The sequence below is a fragment of the Saccopteryx leptura genome, chromosome 1 (genome assembly GCF_036850995.1).
Source record: "Saccopteryx leptura isolate mSacLep1 chromosome 1, mSacLep1_pri_phased_curated, whole genome shotgun sequence".
In the NCBI taxonomy this organism is placed as follows: domain Eukaryota; kingdom Metazoa; phylum Chordata; class Mammalia; order Chiroptera; family Emballonuridae; genus Saccopteryx; species Saccopteryx leptura.
In genome coordinates this window covers 24024467-24030890 of record NC_089503.1, presented here as the reverse complement: position 1 = coordinate 24030890, position 6424 = coordinate 24024467, and the positions used below count along the sequence as shown (strand labels likewise).

At 39.9% G+C, this 6424-nt stretch overlaps 1 pseudogene; it reads right to left on the bottom strand.

Moving 5' to 3' along the window:
• Nucleotides 1–5086: 5086 nt before the first annotated feature.
• Nucleotides 5087–5234, bottom strand: LOC136390014 (U1 spliceosomal RNA; annotated as a pseudogene).
• Between the last annotated feature and the right edge of the window lie 1190 nt (nucleotides 5235–6424).

Here is a 6424-nt window from a genome sequence, read left to right as displayed (position 1 = left end):
ATAAACTGGGAATGGATGTACCATAACTGAATAAACCATTTTCTACGATGAAGCAAAATATTTCAAATGCTATTATAGGAGGTTCAGGTCCTTGATGACAAGGAAAAGATCAGCAAGACTGTGTATACTGTATTTATAAAATATGATTTATACACCAAGCCCAGAAATAATTCTCAACTTCACACTTTGGAAAATGCAGTTGGATTATTTTTTGCTGCAGATGTGGGGATGGCTACTAAGAGATGCCGGGTCTGCAATTTTGAAAACTCAACAAAGGTAGGACACAGCATTTTTAATGTCAGAAGGGATTTAGTGAGAGATTTTTGATGAGAAAGGAGTCACCCTCGTCAAGGTCTCTTTGTGGGAGGTCGCCTTGGTAAATGGTAATCAAAAGTAACACCTCTTCACAGACCTTAGGTCACCAACGTGGTGGGAAGCTTTTATTCAAGTCTCCTTGCTACCCTGGGGTTTCAGGACCTCACAGTGAGTAGGAAATGAAATAAGGCTCATATCTGATTCTTCCTTTAATGCCTTATCAAACTTTTCTTAAGCAGGTTTAAGGCAATCTTGGCTGAGCACTGTGGAAGCAAAACAGAAACTTACTGTTCATACAATGGTTTTCTCCATGAATAAAAGAAAACAATTTTTATTCTCTGTCAGTTTTATATCTTTCAAAAACACAACAATGATGTATACAAAGATAAATTTTCCTTGTACAAGGAGGGAAAAGGTAATAAAATACAACTAATAAGAGAGGAAACAACAGATTTTTGAATACCTTTCGACTTTATTTTAGCATGTATTTTTAAAACACATACATCACTTATTTAAATAAATGATTTGTACAAACAGAGTTACAACCCCTTGCTTCTCATATTTTACTCACTAATTATTAGATTTAGAACTTTAATATTAGCTTTAGATCATTGCTGTTTGCAAACAGAGTCCACTGGGCACTTGCAGAGCCAAACACTAAACACTGAGGGGTTCACGGGAGACAAGCTGTTTTATTGTGAAGGGAACCACCCAGAAGAACAGGAAGCTAATGCTCAAAAAACTCTCCAGTGGTGTATAGGGCAAAATCACAGGACAGGGTGGGTTAGGAGTTTGGGGTTGTACTGGGAGTTGATTGATCAGAAATGAAGTAAAAATAATAAGTCATTTCTTCAAGTTTTGAGGACAGCTCCAGGGCTGTTCTGTTGTCTCGGTCTGTTTTCATAAAAAAGTAGCAGGGTGTCTTTCCACCTTAGAGCAGAGGAGCTGAAACAGTTCATTGCCACAGTTGGGCACACAGAAATATCGGTCATCTTCAGATAAACACCAATTTGCATGGTATCACCAGTGGAGTTAAAAGTATATCAGGTCAGGTTTAGTTACCCAGCAGAGCCTAATAGCCAGAGGGTATTTTAGAGTCTTGGACCTAGTTTCAATGTGTGTGTGTTTGGAGCAATGGACAGAATCCTATATCATTAATAATTCTCCGCATACCAGCAAGATGTCCTACAATACAATTTAATTTTGACACTTATCTTTCAGGTGATTGTATCAGATTCCACAAGTTAAGACTGAACTCAGTCCAACATGCTGGCCCTTCCCACCCCCTCTGAGATGCCAGTCAGAATTCAAGGTTGTTACTTGTTCTTCTGACCAAGCAGCTACAAATTGGAGATTCCAAAGAAACCCTCTAATTCAGGTGCCAATCCCAAGCCTAGGTTGTTATCTGTGAACCTGACTGACTGGCTTTAAACAGAGATGCCCATGACTTCCTCTGCTGGTTTATTTAATTTTGCTAAATCATCTCAAATAACTCAGAATAACATTTACTCACTAGGTCACTAGTTTACTGTAGAAGAATAAAACACAGGTACAGCCAGATGGAAGCAATGCTTAAGCCAAAGAATGGGCACAAAGAACAGAGCCTCTATGTCCTTTCCATGCTTACAAGTTTCTCTGATTTTCACCTGTTCACCAACTGGGAATTCTCCAAACCTTATCCTTTTACAGTTTTTGATGGAAGCTTCATTGCATAGATGTGATTAATTAAATCACTGGCTGTGGGTGATTAAACTCTATTTCCAGCCCCTCTTCCCATCCTAGAGTCTGTGGGTAGAACTGAAAATTAAAACCCTCAAATCACTAGGTTGAAAAGAGTGCCCATCCTTAGGTAGTTTCCAAAAGTCACCTCATTAACATAACAAAAGCTACATTTTTCACTCTCAACACCAGGCATTTTGAGGGTTTTAGGGAGCTGTGAAACAGAAAACCTGGAGGAAGACCAAATATATGAGGAATATACTTTAGGCATCTTAATGACCAAATATATGTTTTTCTTATTTATCAGTATATCATAGAAGGTAAGTGCTGCCTAGGTTTTTTTGATGTAGGAAACATCCACACATGGAGAGAATTTTTATGAGATTACTTGAGCCAAACTCAATGACAATTTCCAGGAAGCAAAATCTCACTGGATTGAAAAAATTCTCTAGAAAATGGTAAGTTTTTTTTACCTTATTGTATACATTAGAATCAAAGAAGGAGGTGTACCAGTTCCATAAAATTCATTGGTGATAGATTAAGGAGATGGGAAAAAGCAAAGTAAGGAAATCTTTGAGATTGGATAAAAAGTAAAATAAAGAGTCAAATACTTCTGTAAGGCCAGTAGCTGCAGCCATCGTAAGCATTCACACGCAGGTTCACACCAGATTCGGGCTAACAAAAAAGAAACAGTGGAGTCAAAAAATGGTGGGCAATCCTTTATTAAAGTCTCGCACTGCCCGACGAGCCAACACACAGGGAAAACACTTCCCTCTTCATTCAGAGCTCACAGAGCCCTGACACATTATCCGGTTCCACAACCAGGAGAATCTTCTTTGGTTCCTCCTAGAATCAAAGGCCCCATCAGTCTGAGAAGAGCTCACAGAAGCCCCTCACCTCTGGTTCTCCATCTGCACACCATTTCCCTTCTCTGCACAAACTGGCCTTTTCTTCAGCATCCTGCATTCTCTCTGCTCTCACTCTACAAAACAAGGCTTCCCTCTATTCTCTTTGTCTTTTCTCTTTTCAAAACTTTCTGGTGCAAAAACCTCTCCTCCAGCAAACATTAGCAAAAACAATGGCCCTTCCCAAGCAGGAAGGTAATTTTCAATCCACAGACACACTTATACCTGGTGCTGCCCAGCCTCCAATGCAAACTGCAAGCAAGCAAACAAAATAAATCACATTTTACAAACTTATTTGACCAACCATTTCCTTTACATTGGTAGATAAAGGATAGTTAACAACACTTATAGCATATAAAGATGGTATTCCAGGAACAAGACAACATATGAGGGATCCTGTGGTCTCATGCTCTAGTGCAGTGGTCCACAACCCCCGGGCCATGGACCAGTACTGGTCTGTGGGCCATTTGGTACCTGTCTGCAGAGAAAGAATAAATAACTTACATTATTTCCATTTTATTTATATTTAAGTCTGAACAATGTTTTATTTTTAAAAAAAGACCAGATTCCCTCTGTTACATCTGTCTAAGACTCACTCCTGACGCTTGTCTCAGTCACGTGATACGTTGGCTCTAAAATTAACCCATAAACTAGCAGAATGAGTGAAAAACAAAATTCCATCGAAAGTTTTTTTGCGAAGTAGAAAAGGGCCAGTGAGGAGATAGAAGAAGAACCTATGACCTAGGAAAAAAAAGAAGACTTCATTTAACAGACAATACCAGGAGTCCTACTTGAAGTATGGATTTATCGCAACTGGTGATTCTCATGCACCAACGTCGCTCTGCATAATATGTGGTGACCGGCTAAGTAATGAGGCAATGAAGCCTTCAAAACTGCTACTGCTTCTCCACTTGGAGATCAAGCACCTTACTTTAAAAGACAAGCCTTCTGAGTATTTCAAAAGAAAAAAGCATGAACAAGAAGGACAGAAACAATTACGGGTGGCCTCTACATAAATAAATGCAAGTGCACTGAGAGCATCATACTTGGTGGTTAATCGTATTGCTAAGGCTAAGAAGCCATTCACCATTGGTGAAGAATTGATCCTTCCAGCCACTAAAGACATTTGTCATGAACTTCTAGGAGAGGCTGAGGTTACAAAGATAGCACAGATGCCTCTTTCGGCTACCACCATCACACGGCGCATTGAGGAAATAGCAGAGGACATTGAATCACAATTGTTGGAAAGGATTAATAAAACACAGTGGTACGCTCTCCAGGTTGACGAATCTACAGATATTGACAACAAGGCAATGCTACTTGTTTACGTGCGTTATCTTTATCAAGAGGATGTGCATGAGGATATGTTATGTGCACTATCATTGCCAACCAGAACCACAGCCGCAGAACTATTTAAATTGCTCGATGACTATATATCAGGAAAACTGAAATGGTCTTTTTGTATCAGCATATGCACAGATGGAGCTGCTGCCATGATCGGAAGGATGGCTGGTTTAACTACTCGGATTAAGGATGTTGCACCTGAATGCAAGTCTACGCATTGTGTCATTCACAGGGAAATGCTGGCTAGCCGAAATATACAAACAGAACTTAACAGCATATTGAATGATGTCATTAAAGTTATTAACCACATCAAAGCACACACCCTTCACTCGCGCCTGTTCGAGCAGCTTTGTGAGGAAATGAACATGGAGCACGGACACCTTCTCTTATACACAGAAATAAGATGGTTATCCCAAGGGAGGTCCCTGACCAGAGTGTTTGAATTATGAGAGCTGCTGCAGAGATTTCTCTCAGAAAAAATGTCACCGCTAGCAGCACATTTCAGTGACGAGGAATGGGTCGCAAAACTCGCTTACTTGTGTGACATATTTAACCTCCTCAGTGAACTCGATCGGTTATTTCAGGGGAAAATGACAACTGTCTTCAAGTTGGCAAATAAAGTAGCTGCACTTAAAGCGAAACTGGATTTGTGGGGATGACGCGTGAACAGGGGTATATTTGACATGTTTCAAATATTCGCGGGAATTTTGGAAGAGACTGAGCCCAAGCCTTCATTGTCCCAGCTGGTGCACGATCACCTGTATTTGCTTTTATTTCTTTTTTTTTAATCTTTTTTTATTTTTTGCAGTCCCCCACTACCACAAATTATGCAGTCGAGTTTCCCACATTTGGGGAAATCGCAGGGGTCAGCACATCCGGAGTGCAATGAATAAGCCTCGCCCTGGAAAAACCACCTTTGTGATCATGGTATCTCCCCTGCCAGGTAAGTACTGTACTTGCTTTTAAAAGAGTTTGAATGCTACTTCCCAACCACAAAAGACCCACCAAATCCGAGATCCATTTGTCAACAAACCAGGTGAATCCTGCATGTCTATACAAGAAGAGGATCAACTACTGGAGATCGCAAATGACAGTGGCCTTAAAAATATGTTCGAGACTACAACTCTGCCGGTGTTCTGGATTAAAGTCATGACAGAATATCCCGAGATCGCCACAAAAGCACTAAAAACCCCGTTGCCATTTCCGACATCCTATTTGTGTGAAGCGGGATTTTCTGCAGTGACAGCAACCAAAACAAAATTACGGAATAGACTGGACATAAGCAACACTCTTCAGGTGTCATTGTCTCCATTACCCCTAGATGGGACCGTCTCAGTTGCAGAGAAACAAGCTCAGGGCTCCCATTGATTTAGCGTTATGGTTGTTGAGAGATAGGCTACTATCTCTCATTCTACATAAACATTATAATAAATAACCCTTAACTTACAATATTCATAACAATGGTGAGTTGTATTTTTCATGCACTTTATATTTGTTTTTGTGTTGTATCTTATTTTTAAGGTATGTTTAAATGTTACCATAGCGACTGGAAAGTGTTAGAAGGCAGAGAGGATGTTATTCATGTTATGTTTTTGGTGTGATGTTAAAAGGACGCTTCTAATAAAGTTGCATACGAGTACACAGTGCACTCATGTTTATTTTTATTGTCGTAGGATAATGATTGGTAGCAAGCCTGAACCTATCATATTATATATTGATGTCAGACATGAAACATTGTCAGAATAACAAATTTAAATACAGCCTGAATAATGAGGACATGCTCCTTCTTCCTTTAACTTAGCCCGATAAATATCGTAAGTTTGACAATTATATTTAAAAATACCACAGTTTCTACACCGGTCACATAATTTTATTTTGTGCATTTATCCGTCCCACCTTAAAAAGGTGGGTCTGTGAAATATTTTCTGACATTAAACCGGTCTGTGGCCCAAAAAAGGTTGGGGCCCACTGCTCTCGTTGGCTGTTTTGCCCTGAGGGGTCTGGAGAAAGGGAGGTAACTGGGCCATTCCAAAGGTATATTACCGCAGATGCAAAAAGACAATAGGCAGGCTCAGTTAAGATAAAGATTGTCCTTTGTCAGGGCAGTTTTCATTCTAGGACATGACTACCCACCATGACTT